Source organism: Tupaia chinensis, unplaced genomic scaffold, assembly GCF_000334495.1.
Source record: "Tupaia chinensis unplaced genomic scaffold, TupChi_1.0 Scaffold144982_1, whole genome shotgun sequence".
Lineage (NCBI taxonomy): Eukaryota > Metazoa > Chordata > Mammalia > Scandentia > Tupaiidae > Tupaia > Tupaia belangeri.
In genome coordinates, this window is record NW_006204841.1 from 892,886 (window position 1) to 906,496 (window position 13,611).

Genomic DNA, 13,611 nt, shown 5'->3' on the forward strand with positions numbered 1-13,611 from the left:
AGGAATTTTCCTCCCTCCATGTTTCCCCCAGAAGAAGAAAATCATTCCTTTTCCCAATTCAACCAGATGGCACTGCCCCTTCCTCCCTCTCTGGAGGTGCACTCTCAGTCCTCAGCCTTGTCATCCACGGCACTGAAAGGCACAGCCCGCCTGACGTGACCATTCCTTAGTCGTACAGAAGCCGTCCCCCTCGTCTGTGGGAGATGCCTTCCAGGCCCTCCAGGACCGAGCCCTGTGTCTACGGATTTATTTTGTTTGTTTGCTACAGGGCATTTGTGCTTGCTGGAGAGAGACACAGAGAGGGAAAGTAAGAAATCACCCCCGGGGAGGGGGGATGGCCACACCTCAATCCCTTCTCCATTCTTCTGTTGGGATTTTGGGCATTCATGCACATGTGCCCAATGTGTTTTTCAAGCCACCGGATCTGGACTCGAACCACACACTCGGTCAGGTGGGGAGCCAGCCACCTTAACCACCATACCACCAGCCGGCGCTATGTTTACTAATGTTTGTCCTATACATACATAGCTGTGATACAGTTTAATTCATAAATTAAGCACAGTAAGAGGTGGACAACAGTAAGAGTAAAGTGGAACGATTATAACAATGAAGCACAGAGTTATGTGAATGGCAACTTTTTCTCTCTCAACATCTTATTGTACTCACTGATTTTCAACCCAGGGTGGGCCATAGCTAACAGAAACCATGGAAGCTGAACACAGAAAAGTGGGATACCGGCATTGAAACATACCAGGGTTACAGGGTCCAGTAGCAGTGTGACAACCGTGGAGTTCTTGCCATCACGGTTGTGGCCAGTGACTTTTTTTTTTTTCTTTTTTGAGAGGTTTTTGCTATAGGACATGTGCGCTTGCCAGACAAACAGAGACAGAGAGACAGAAAGTGAGAAATCGCCCCCCAGGGGGGATGGCCATGCCACAATCCCTTCTCCTCCATTCTCCTCTTGGGATCTTGGGCACGCATGCACAAGCGCCCAGTGTGAGTTTTAAGCTACCAGGTCCAGGACGCGAACTGCGGTCGACTACGTGGGAGTCCAGTGATATAGCCATTATGCTAACTGCTGGTCCCGCCCGTGATCTTTTTGAACCTAATGGTTTCTGCTCAGAAGTATCCAGATATTCAGAGCTGAGAAAAGCACTCTTAAATTCCCCTCAAATTAGTAAAATTGCAGGATCCAGACAGCTACTGTACACTATGTCCTAATGTGTGCTGTTTACCTGCATGTTTGAAATGAGAAGTTGGGGCCAGCAGATGGCATAGTGGTTATGTTGGTGGACTCCCACATGGCTGACTGTGGTTCGAGTCCTGGACCCAGTGGCTTCAAAATCACACCGGGCACGTGTGTGTGTGTGTGTGTGTGTCCAAGATCCCAAAAGGAGAATGAAGAAGGGACTGTGGTGTGGCCATCCCCCCAGGAGTGACTTTCACTTTTTGTCTATCTCTGTCTCTCTCTGGAGAGCGCATGTCCCTAGAGCAAACTTGAAAGAAAGAAAGTAAAATTTAAATCTAAAAATTAAAAAAAAAAAAAACTAAAAATTCCATGGCCAAACAAGACTACCAAAACCGAACACGTTGAGGAGGCACTGCACGTTCTGCACTCGTTTGGAAAGCAGTAGTGACAGGTGCATGCTCAAGGCTCTGAAGGTCCCACTGAAGAAACCCACTTAACCCTGTTTTACCTGGGTACCTGGCACCAGCCCACAGAGCATGTTCCCACAGCCCAGACGAAGACAGTATGTCACTCGGGGTGAGCTCCCGTGGGACAGGTCTGTCTCTCAGTGGGAAGGGTGCCGTGGGAAGCCAGTGCAGAGGGGAATGACGCTTTTGTTATTCTGGATCGAGAAATGGAGATGTGGGCATCGCGTCCTTCTGACAAATGGAAAGTGAATCAGACTTACGTGACTTGCCCAGTGATTTTTAACTTCTAGAATCGTCTATAGAATCTAGCAATTATGGTGATGTAGCCATCAAATGATATGTAATTATATCCATGGAGTAATGGATAATGAGCACTTTTTTAAATGAAAAAAAAAAAAAAAGAAGTCCCTGAAGTCATTATTGGACGATGAAAATAAATGAACTCAATTCAGTATTTAAAAATGAAAATTACTGTGATTGCCGAAGCAAAATATATGCACCACAGGTCCTTTTATGTGGAAAATTACAGCAGGGAAATGCTGAACTATTTTTAAAAAAACGTGGTGCCCACTGCCTACTATGCATTTAATTGTACAGCTCAAGATGGTAAATTTCTGGAAAGGTTGGTACACAGATTCTCCACAGCTAGTAAAAGACAGGAGCAGGATTCAGGCCAAGTATTCTCGTGTCTGGGATCCATACACTTAACCCCTAACTAGAGCTGCAGCCTGTAAAAAATCCGATTTGGTAGTAATCACATTTCTTCTTTACCTAACCCTTCCCCCTTCTCACAACCACTTCAGTCATCCAACAAAAGCTACCTCTGTGTCATAAAATTCTAAAACGCCATCATACGCACTCACACGTTGGAGAGCACTTTGCTAAGTAAACTACTCCTCGGCGGCAGTCGTATTTTGAAATATTGCACACGCGCTCAGCAGAAGGCTTCCTTTTTACTCCATTGTTAAAGTCACTTCCGTCTTTTGGACCCCATCTGTGAACCACAAAAAAATATTCAAAATAGCAGCTGGTGTGATTTTTTCCAAGAAAATAGCTGCTCCCGAATCCGGTTGATTTTCTGGAGACAGACTACCAATACTGCCCCCAGGCCCCATGGAAGGCACAAACTAGTTTATGTGGTGGGTATTAATAGGTATGTGCTTGGAGTTTTGTATGGTCATTGTGGCATAAAATTGCAGATGTTCAGGAACTTGGCCTTTGTGAGGGCTGACTCCATAGCAGAGCGGTCAAGTGCTGTGCGTTGGGAGCTGGATTCCACATAGCCGACGGTGGTTCGAATCTTGGCCCCAGTGGCTTGAAGAGCATCCTGCCAGGGTGGAGAAATGGAAGGAAGAGGGTCGCATTGTGATCATACCCTCTGTGTGCGGGTGTGGAGGGGTCGTTTTCTCTATCTCTCTGGCAGGTGCACACACCCTCTGGCAACTGAAAAATAGAATAAAAATGACTTTTTTGGTATGAGAGATCTTACATTTCAGAATGTAAAACGAGGAATTGAATAAGTAAGGGTGTATCTCTCCGATCTGTTACATTTCATTTCCTATTAATGTCATCTAAGTTTTGCTGTCTAAACATCATGACTCTTTTCATGAAATTCATCCTAGAAAATGAGTCAATTGTCACAGCCCATAATGAGCTAATCCTAAAGTCAACTTTTAAATGTTACTTAAAAATTTAAAGATATTGCTGGCAAGACTTGTATTATTAATGCTGAAAGTGAAGAGATGGGAAAATGATTTTTTTCATGACTGCAGTGTCACCCAACATTTCAGTCTTTGAAGTAGACTTTTCATGAAAGCTTCTGCATTCTGAGTCCTGCTCTGTAAAAAACGGGGTATGTTTAGGGCGTGGAGCCTTTTTTGTTACTATGTGAGAAGGACTGGATGTTGGTGGGGAGTTCACTGGATCGACTGTTCTTTTACCTTCCCAAGAGCTCTATGAGTTCCCACGTGGGCCCGGAGCGGGGGCCTGTCTGGCTCAGACTTCGGCACATCTTCCAGGATAGGTGCGTGCCTGTGCCGAGTTAGTGGCCATATAACGTGCGGTATAGTGACAGCGTGCAGTCCCCCGCACGCTGGCATTATAGCCGGGTCACTGAAACAGCCCTGTCTGTGCTCACTGAAGCCTCCGCAGTTCTCGGAGCTAAGGTTTCTGAAGGCTGATGTCCTCCCCAAGGTGACCTGTCCCAATCCGTGCGTTTGTGTGCAACCCCTTCCACATTCTGTCCCTTTTTTCTATCCCCTAACAGTACAGCCAATGCGGCAAATTTTTTTCTGCGGCTGTCGCCACCGTTCAGAGCTGCAAGGCGACACAGAGGACCCCATCCACCTTGGCTGACATGCGGACCAAATCACCAGTTGGTTAAATACACGAGTAACCTGTCTGAGAAGCTATAATTTCACTTGTTTTTAATTATTACAACATATAATTTAACATATTAACTTCGTTCTGGCGCTCTGAGCATCATTAAATCCTCTGTGACTTTATTGCAAAAATGATTTTTTTCTTCCTACTAAGAAATTCTAACATAATCTCCATTCCTTTTCTTAGCTTTTTTTTAAGAGAGATTTTTGCTATAGGGTGCGTATACTCGCTAGAGAGACAGAGAGACAGAAAGCAAGAAATCACCCCCCGGGGGTTGGGTGGGGTTGACCACACCGCAGTCCCTTCTCCATTCTCTACACACACACACACACACACACACACACACACACCATGTTTCAAGTCACTAGGTCCAGGACTTGAACCACAGTCAGCCATGTGGGAATCCAGCAATGTAACCACTGTGCCATCTGCTTATCTTTAAAGCTGGCTCTGTAGATCCAGGCTAGGCTAATAATGTCATGACTCATGTTTTTAGAATTTTGCTATTGTCTTTTGGATTCTTTTTCTTTTCTTTAAAAAAAAAAAGTTTACTCTTAATGATTCATTTATTCTCTGAGAGAAAGAGAAACAGGTGCCCCCCCCAGTGGGGGTCCACGTGGCACAGGTCACTGCCAGCCTCAGCCACATGGAGCGTGGACACAGGTGTGCACCTGCCATGCACAGGGAGGCCCTAGGATGAGAACCCAGCACCTTCCCATGTGACTCCAGTTGCATTAATGCTGCATTCTGGAATATTTCTGACTAGAACATTAGGGGTTCGCTAACTCTATGGTGGAAAAAAGGCAATGGATGTAAACGGAGCAATTCTACGGAAGAATAAGTGGACTCTATTATAAATGGTGGTTGACCTTCTCCTGTGATGCTGTAAGGGCACGCTGACCCCAAACTGTCACATGAGGACACAGAACGAGCTCAGGGTCTAATGGCCCAAGATAAGTCAAAAGCCTCAAGACATTTACTATGTGTGGAATGTGCAGATCCCACCTGGCCTGGCCACACCTGCAAATCTGCCATTCCTACAGTCTCCCAAAATAGCTTAATGGGTTGCCCCCTAAGAGGCCCTCCTCTTTTCTGGTGGGAGGGCTGAAGCACCTTCGGCTTCGGACCCCGGGCGACTTTGCTCAGTAAACTTTCCTCTTTCTCTTGAGATGATGTCTCCCGAGTCTTACTCCAAATCATGACACTACCAAATATTTATGATGGTAAGGATTGAGCGTTTACGTATTTTCAGGCTTGGACAGTCATAAAATATTCACTTACTTCACCGGTCTATGCCAGAGATCAGTTAGAGAATAACATAATGGTATCCACGATGCCTTATAGGACATTTTTAAATGTAAATGTTTTAAAATTGACTTAAGGGGGCCAGCAGAGGGCGTAGCGGTTACGTTGCAGGACTCTCAAATGGTAGACCATGGTTCGAGGCCCTGACCTAGTGACCTGAAAATCACACTGGGCGATAGGACCAGAAGGTGGTGTGGTGGTTAAGGTGCTGGATGCTCCCACATGGTCAACCATGGTTTGGGTCCTGGACCTGGTGGCTTGATTTCTTACTTCCTCTCTCTCTCTCTTTCTCTCTCTCTGGTCAAATTAAAAATAAATGAATATGTAAAATTAAATAAATGGTTTTTTTAAAATTTATTTTAAAAAGAAATAAAGAAAATTACAGGTACATGCATGCCCAAGATCCTGGGAGGAGAATGGAGAAGGGACAGTGTCCCCCCTCCCCCCGGGGTGGGGGTGATTCCTCACTTTCCCTCTCACTGTGTCTTCCTTTCACTCTCTCCCCTCCCCGCCAAGCATATGCGCCCTAAGGCAGAAACCTCTTACAAATGAAAATAAAATTGAGGTAAGCGAGGTCATTCTCTTAACACTTGCCAGACATTTTTCAATGGTCTTCACAACTACCAATTATAGCTTTTCAAATTGATCCCTTGGGAATCTTATTCATGAGAACCTAAAGTAAGTGCCATGAGCGTCACTGGCCCAGATTCACTCCTGACTAAATAACTCCCGAAAACATACAGACACTCCGAAATCAAAACCTCCACTTTTTCGCGTTCATTATTTATTTTATTTTATAAGAAAGATTTTTGCTATAGGGTGCATGTGCTTGCAGGAGAGACAGAAACAAAAAGTGAGAAATCACCCCCCGGGGGGGATGGCTATGCTGCGATTCCTTCTCCATTCTCCTTTTGGACTCTTGGGCATGCACACACATGTGCCCGGTGTGTGTGTGTTTTAAGGCACCAGGTCTGGGACTCAAACCACAGTCGACTACATGGAAGTACACCGATGTAACCATTTTGCCATCCGCTGGTCCCCGTGTTCATTGTGTTTTAAGTGACGCCATCTCAGATGTGTTGCACACTCTTGTCTTTTGGATAATATCCAGTAAAACTCACAGGACTCTTACGAGGCCTACCTGCCTCACACCACACTTTACACGTAGAGGAGGCGTCTGATGTGTTGTAAACGCCCTTTCCTGTGAGATGTGACCTAACACAGCCTTGTTTCCGAGGACCACCAAAGTGTCAAGGTTTCTGTAGTAACAACCTCAGGGTGTGGACTTCACGGGCGTGGCCATTATTCTGCTTCCTGGGCACCTTCTGCCACTGCGGAGGGGGAGGTGGTTGGAACCACTTCTTCCTTAGCTCAGATGTTCGATGAAGTCTTGGTAAGGTCAGAACTGGTGATCTCCGGAGTGAACGAGATGTCCAGCTTGTCGCATCATCCACCTCCGTTTCAGACCCAGAGCTTTCTGTAGCTTCAGTCCAGTAGGTCTCTGTGGTCTCGGAGAGTCAGCTGGTGGCTCATGCCCCGTGTGTTTTATGCAAGCATTCTTTGACACACATTGTGAGCGTCTATCTTTTCTTCTCCCTCAGAACTCCTGATCCCTGGCTCAGCTCTGGTAGCACAGCTGTGTGGTATTGGAGACGCGGGAAGGCCCCAGGTTCGGGTCCCAGGTTGACCTGAACGTGCAGGACTTGCCCGTAATCATGTCCGTGGTCCTTGCTGACAGGAAGGCTTGGGCGTGGAGACACTTGAGGCATGATGACACTGTCTGGCCCTGTCTCTGTTTCTCTTATGAAAGACAGAAATAAGCTTTAAACAAAACTCCTGACTCTTCAGAGACATGCTTCCCACGACATAGGCGGTGATTCCATCCCACCGTGGCTCAGGTACCACATCTATGAAAGGGACAAGTTACATTAATAGTATCTGCCTGTTAGGGCTGCGGAGAATTAACTGAGTAAATGCTTATGAAGTTCTTAGAGCCATGATGCATGGTAAGGCTTAAACGATATTTTAAAAGGTGGTCATTCCCCTAGAGAACTGTTTCTTCAAGCTTTGTAAAGAAGGAGGAAAAAGAAGAAGGAACCGTCTGAGTAGATGGTCTTCTCTGAGAGGGCGACATTCCCTGTGTTTCCAAGGTGGCCGTGGAGTGGCGTGAGGGCGTTTTGTGTGAAGGGGCAGAACCGAAAGGCATTACCTAAAATATTTGTAGCAAATTTTCACAGCAAGCCTAGGTCCGACTGGATGAAGTCATGTATGGTAGGGTGCCCAGAGAAACCCCTGCGGGCTCTACACAGTAAATTTTAAAAGGGGGGCCAGCAGTTGGCGTAATGGCTATGTCGTTGGACTCCCTTGTAGTCGACCGTGGTTCGAATCCCGGACTCGGTGGCTTAAACTCACACCGGGCACGTATGCATGCGTGCCCAAGATCCCAAGAGGAGAACGGAGGAGAGGGGATTGCGGCGTGGCCATCCCCCCTGGGGGGTGATTTCTCACTTTCTGTCTCTCTCTGTCTTTCTGGCAAGTGCAAATGCCCTATAGCAAAATCCTCTAGAAAAAAAAAGAAAAACAGATTTTAAAAGGAGACAAGAGGAAGAACTGGAAATTTATGATGATGGAAGGGACTGGGGGCAAAGCTTATGCCAAGAGGTGACAGCTGTTCTAATTATTCTCAAAGAGGGTGTGTGTGTGTGTGTGTGTGTGTGTGTGTGAGAACACTGTCTGTCCTATTTTCCTCAGCCTCTTACCCTCTTCCATGAAGATAGACATCCACCATCCACTTTGTTAAAGGAAGCAGGCCCTGGGGCCAACAGGCAGCATGGTGGTTAAGGTGACCACGGTTCAAGTCCTGGACCTGGTGGCTTGAAAATCATGCTGGACGCGTGTGCATGCATGCCCTAAATCCCAGGAGGGGAATGGAGGAGAAGAGATCGCAGCATGCCCATCCCCCTGGGGTGTGACTTCTCACTTTCCTTCTCACTGTCTCTGTCTCTCTCCAGCGAGCACACATCCTATGGCAAAAACCTTAAAAAAAAAAAAACATCAAAAGAAGTGGGCTCCACCATCATGTCACATGTGCCATGGGGGCGAGCCAGCAGACATGAAGCTGGGAACTGTCTTGTTCTCCCCAGGTGTTTCTTGGGAGCCTGGGGAAAGAAGCCTCGCTGTGGCCTTGGCCCATGCTCCGCCTCACTGCGCGGGCTGCCCCAGGGCTGGCCCTGACACTCCCGCCTGGGCTGGGTGTCTCGCTCTGCGATGGCCGCCCTTTGCCCCGGCTCCCGTGGCTAGAGGCAGCTGGGTGGTAATTCACTCCTGGGCTCCTAGGCACAGCTGCCCGGCTGCAGCGTGTTTACCTTTAATCCACAGACAAGAAGAAGGGAGGCCGATTCCAGCCTTTTAAGAAATTGTTTGGCAAAAGGAAGAAGAAAGACACTTCGTTGTCCTGGAAGGAGTCAGAGGGGAAGAAGAGTCACTGTCCCCAGAGTGTCGGCAATGGGCCCTTCTCTTCGGATGAGGAGACCCTGGAGGACGATCTAAGGTAATGACTTCTGCTTTCTTTTCAGAGCCTGGCGAGGCCTGGGGGGGTGGGTGAAGGAGGTGGGTCCTGAAGGAGACCGGAGACCGGTGCTGGTTCAGTTTCGGCAGGCGGGAGCAGAGCCACCGAGGCCGACCATCTCCAGGAGGGAGAGACGTGGGGTGCGTTGTGGTGCAGGGTGCCTGCTGTGTGGGGAAAGATCCCTGGGAGTTAACAAGTCTGGCCTCCCGCAGTGCGTGCAACTGGGCCTTCATTTTGCTGCCCTGGGCAGTAGGAGGCAGCATCTCCCCAGTGTGACTGGCGGGTTCCTGAGGTTGGACAAGACCCAGTTCCCATCACATTGCTTGTCAGACGGGAGGGTGTCATGGGCTAGACTGGAACCCGTGCTGGGGACTCAGGTTGCTCGGCCGCGGGCTCGCCCTGGCCCTCGGATGCTCACCCTGGCCCTCGGGCACCTTCTGGAGCCTCTCTGTGCTGGAGCTTGTGCCTTCTGTTCACTGGCGTTCACTGGTACTGCCCGCGTCAGGAGCAGCATTTGGGGGACGCTTCCTCCCGAGTGTGGGCAGTGAGGTCAGAGCCCAGTAAACTCCTGTCCTGACAGTGAGAAATGAGCTTCCGAGAAGCCTCTTCCGGCTCCCTCGTCTGATTGTTCGGCCCTTGCCTGTGTTTCTGGCTCCAGCGAAGAACTCGTCACCTTCTAGGAATGATTTGCTTGTCTGTCTTTCTCACTCAGCCGTCAGTCCCTTGAAGTTGGAGATCAGGTTTTATTCAGCCCAAAAAATGTCTCCTATGCGTGCCTGGCCCTGCCCGAGTTAGGCTGAGGGAGTAGCTGGTGTAATCCACACTGTTCCCACTGCGTTACAAGGCCAAGCACAAAAACATCCTCCGTGGAGTGTATCGATGAGCGATTTTTCTTTTCTTTTCTTTTCTTAAAAATGTTTACTGTAGGGCACATGTGCTCCCCAGAGATAGAAAGAGAGAGAGAAAGTGAGAAATCACCCTCCCTTCCAGGGGAGATGGCCATGCTGCAATCCCTTCTCTGTCCTCCTCTGGGATTTGGGGCATACACACACACACACACACAGTGTGTTTTTCAAGTTGCCAGGTCCAGGTCTCAAACTATGCAGTCAGCCATGTGGGATCCAGCTGCCTTAACCTCCCTCCACACCACCTGCTTCCCCATGTCCCTGAGTGAATGCTAGGACACCGCTGTTATGGCCAGGTGACAAACCTGCACCCCCATTACCCATGAAGCGTTATGGGGATCACCGACAGGTTTTGCTGGTCCTGACTAATACAGTGCTTTTCCCTGACCAGCCTGTATGTGTTTTCCATTGCCTTTGCCCTTTAGGATAGGAAACTGTCAAGGGTAGGTGATGGCCCAGTGGTAGCACAGCTAGGCCTACAAGGGGAGGGTCCTAGGTTCATGTCCTGGGACCTCCTGGAGCACACAGGGCAGGCCTGTTTGTACCATGATTGGGGCTGGCCACGATTTGGGTAGACCACGGTGTGAGGAACCCTGTCGGGTGCCTGTCTCTCTCTGTCTCTTGCTCTCTCATGGAAGAAATAAACTTCAGAAGAAAGTTACTGCATTTAAGTGAAGAATAAGATTTAGCTGAAAGAACACAGCTAGCACTCCCTAACCTGGTGCATAGAATGTCAGTCCAGTCCTGATGGCAAATAGCTGAGTATTGTCCAGTGCGACTCCGTGTCAACTTGACTTCCGTTTCCTCAGTTAAAATATGAGTGTGCTCTCTTTGGCCTCACGCTATCACAGTGAGGTACAGATCCTAAAAAGTGTCCAAATAGCCATTGTTCTTTAAGAATTATTTTATTTATGGGACCGGCAGTTGGCGTAATGGCTGTGTCTCTGGACTCCCATGTAGTCAACCGTGGTTCGAGGCCCAGACCCGGTGGCTTAAACTCACATTGGGCGCATGTGCATGTGTGCCCAAGATCCCGAGAGGAGACTGGAAGAGAAGGGATTGCGAGTCCTGCGTGGCCATCCCCCCTGGGGGATGATTTCTTGCTTTCTGTCTCTCTGTCTTTCTCTTTCTGGTGAACGCACGTGCCCTATAGCAAAAACCTCTAAAAAAAAAAAATAAAATAAAAAAAAGAATTATTGTATTTAACATTTATTTATTCATTTATTTATTTTCATTTGACCAGAGAAGGACAGAGTGAGAGGGGACGAGATAGAGAGGGAAAGTGATAAAGCAAGCCTCCAGGTCTGGGCATTGAACTGTGGTTGGCCATGTGGGAGTCCAGCACCCTTAACCACCACCATGCCACCTGCTGCCCCCTCTGCCCCCATCCAAATAGCTATTTAATGCAAAATTAGGTCAGAACGGAAAAGCTCTTCTTTAGAAGGACAGTTCTATGAAAACCTGCCTTTTCTTTTTTCTTTCTTTCTTTCTTTCTTTTTAAAGGGATATTTGTACTGGTGGCCACACTGCAATCCCTTCTCCTCCATTCTACTCTTGGCATTTGGGGCACACATGCTTGCACACGTGCCCAGCGTGATTTTCAAGCCACAGGGCCTGGGAGTTGAACTGCAGCCGGCCACATGGGAGTCCAGCAGGGTAACCTCTGCACCCTCTGCTGGTTCCCAAACCTGTTCTTCCTATAGCAGGTTATGGTTCTGCCAAGTCCCTGGTTCTTACTGGATCATGTTGGACTCTTAGAGAAAACTGGATCCTGGCAGTTCTCTGCATGTAAGTCCTGTTCCATTCACCTCTTGAGCTTTCCCTCTGGTTTTCAGTTTTATAAAGCCTTGGTAAATTCCACATTGCGCCAAACACCTACTGTAAAGTATAGGTGATGTCACCTCTTCTTATTGACTCTTCTTTATAAACTCACCTTTACGAGGCGTGTGCTATAATTTAATTAAACACTTTTTGTAATCTCGTTTATAATAAGGAAGCTAAAATGATAAACTTTGGACTACAAATCTTTTACATGTCTCTTTAATTTTTTTAAAAAAATTTTATTTGCTATAGGGTGTGTGTGTTCACTAGAGAAAGAAAAAGAGACAGGAAGTAAGAAAGCCCCCTCCACAGGGAATGATCACACTGCAGTCCCTTCTCTGCCAGCTTTTCCTCTTTTTGGGATTTTAGGCACGTGTGCACGCACACACACACGCCTGTCATATTTTTCAGCTGCCGAGTCTGGGACTCGAACTACACAGTCAGCCATGTAGGATCTGGCTGCCTTAACCACCAAACCCCAAAATGTCTCTTTAAACATTTAAAAATTTATGTAGACATGCAGGAAAACAGAAGTAATTAAAAATGTGTACTCTCCTTTTCATCTAAGAAATTTACAACTACAAAATAGCAAAGCTTATGAAATAAATATTACATGCATTGTTTATAGACAGACTTCTGATTATCACCCTACGATGAAGAAAATGAGAAGTGTGGTTTCCAACAATTCTGTTTTCGATTCACTGCTCAATTAACTGACATTGTTGCATGATGACTCACAAAATTTTCTGTACATTTTATTTGTTATCTCCAAAATAGACAGTTCCCACTAACCCACAAAACTCACGTTCCCATGAACGTGAGTTTGGATAAAGGGTTCCAGGAGGTGGATTACTGCCCATTGAGAGGGAGAATGTCCTAATTCCTAGAGCTGCCTAAGAAATGGGGCTGGGTGCCTGCAGGGCTGGGGCCAGTGGAGGTGGGGCTCTTGCCCTGGGTCAGAATTTAGAGCTGACCTTTCACAGGCTGTGGGACTCCAAGAATCTGTAATCCTAGAAATGTCTTCATAGCCAGGAATAGCTCCTCACTGATTTGATCCTTGGTTCTGAAATCTTCCATTTCTGGGGGCCTTTAAAGCTCCTGTTCTTTCTCTAGGTTAGAAGCTTTTGTCTCCCTGAGGCTGTTTCTTTTACATTGTACATGCCTTGGGAAAAGCAAAACAATAAAACATGACCAGTTTTTAGCAATTTAACGTGATGCCCTTTATTCATTAAAGGCAACTAGTAGTATGTTTCTGTTTCTGAAAGTGCGTTAAGTAGATGTTACGTTTACAAAGAAGTCATCTTCATAAATGGTTTTTGGGAAATTCTGTGCAAAACCAAGTTAAATAGAGTCTTTATACAGGACTTCACAGAGCTTTGATTATGCCAGTGTGCTCTGTGGATCCCAAAGAAAAGAGATGTGATATAGAGCAGTTTAAAAAATATATATATATGTTTTTGTGTAGAGCAAGTGCAGTCACTGGAAACGCACAGAGAGAGAGAGAGAGAAAGTGAAAAATCACCCCTTAGGAGGGATGGCTTTGCTGCAATCCCTTCTCCTCCATTCCCCACTCAGGATTTTGGGCACATATCCCCCCCCCCCCCCGGTTTTTTGTTAAAAGCCTCTGGATCTAGGAGCCGAGCTGCCCAGTCAGCCATATGGGATCCAGCTGCCTTGACCACCACATTGCCTGGCTGGCTCTGATAGAGAGCATTTTTTTTTTTAGAGGTTTTTGCTTTAGGATGTGTGTGCTCACCAGATAGAGACAGACAGAGAGAGAGAGAGAGAGCCAAAGACAGTAAGAGGGAAAGTGAGAAATAACTCCCCAGGGAGGATGGCCACACCATAGTCCCTTCTCCATTCTCCTCCCACGATCTTGGGCATGCACGCATGTGTGCTTGGCATGATTTTCAAGCTACCGGGTCTGGGACTCAAACCAGGGTTGGCCATGTGGGAGTCCAGCATCATTACCAC

At 47.2% G+C, this 13,611-nt stretch overlaps 1 protein-coding gene across 1 annotated transcript in view; it reads left to right on the forward strand.

The window, feature by feature from the left end:
- The window catches only part of CRACD (capping protein inhibiting regulator of actin dynamics), a 140,811-nt gene that overhangs the window by 70,744 nt on the left and 56,456 nt on the right, over nucleotides 1-13,611 (forward strand). The window contains 1 exon segment of the mRNA XM_027767955.1: nucleotides 8,722-8,893. The gene's annotated coding sequence lies outside the window, so the exon portion shown is untranslated.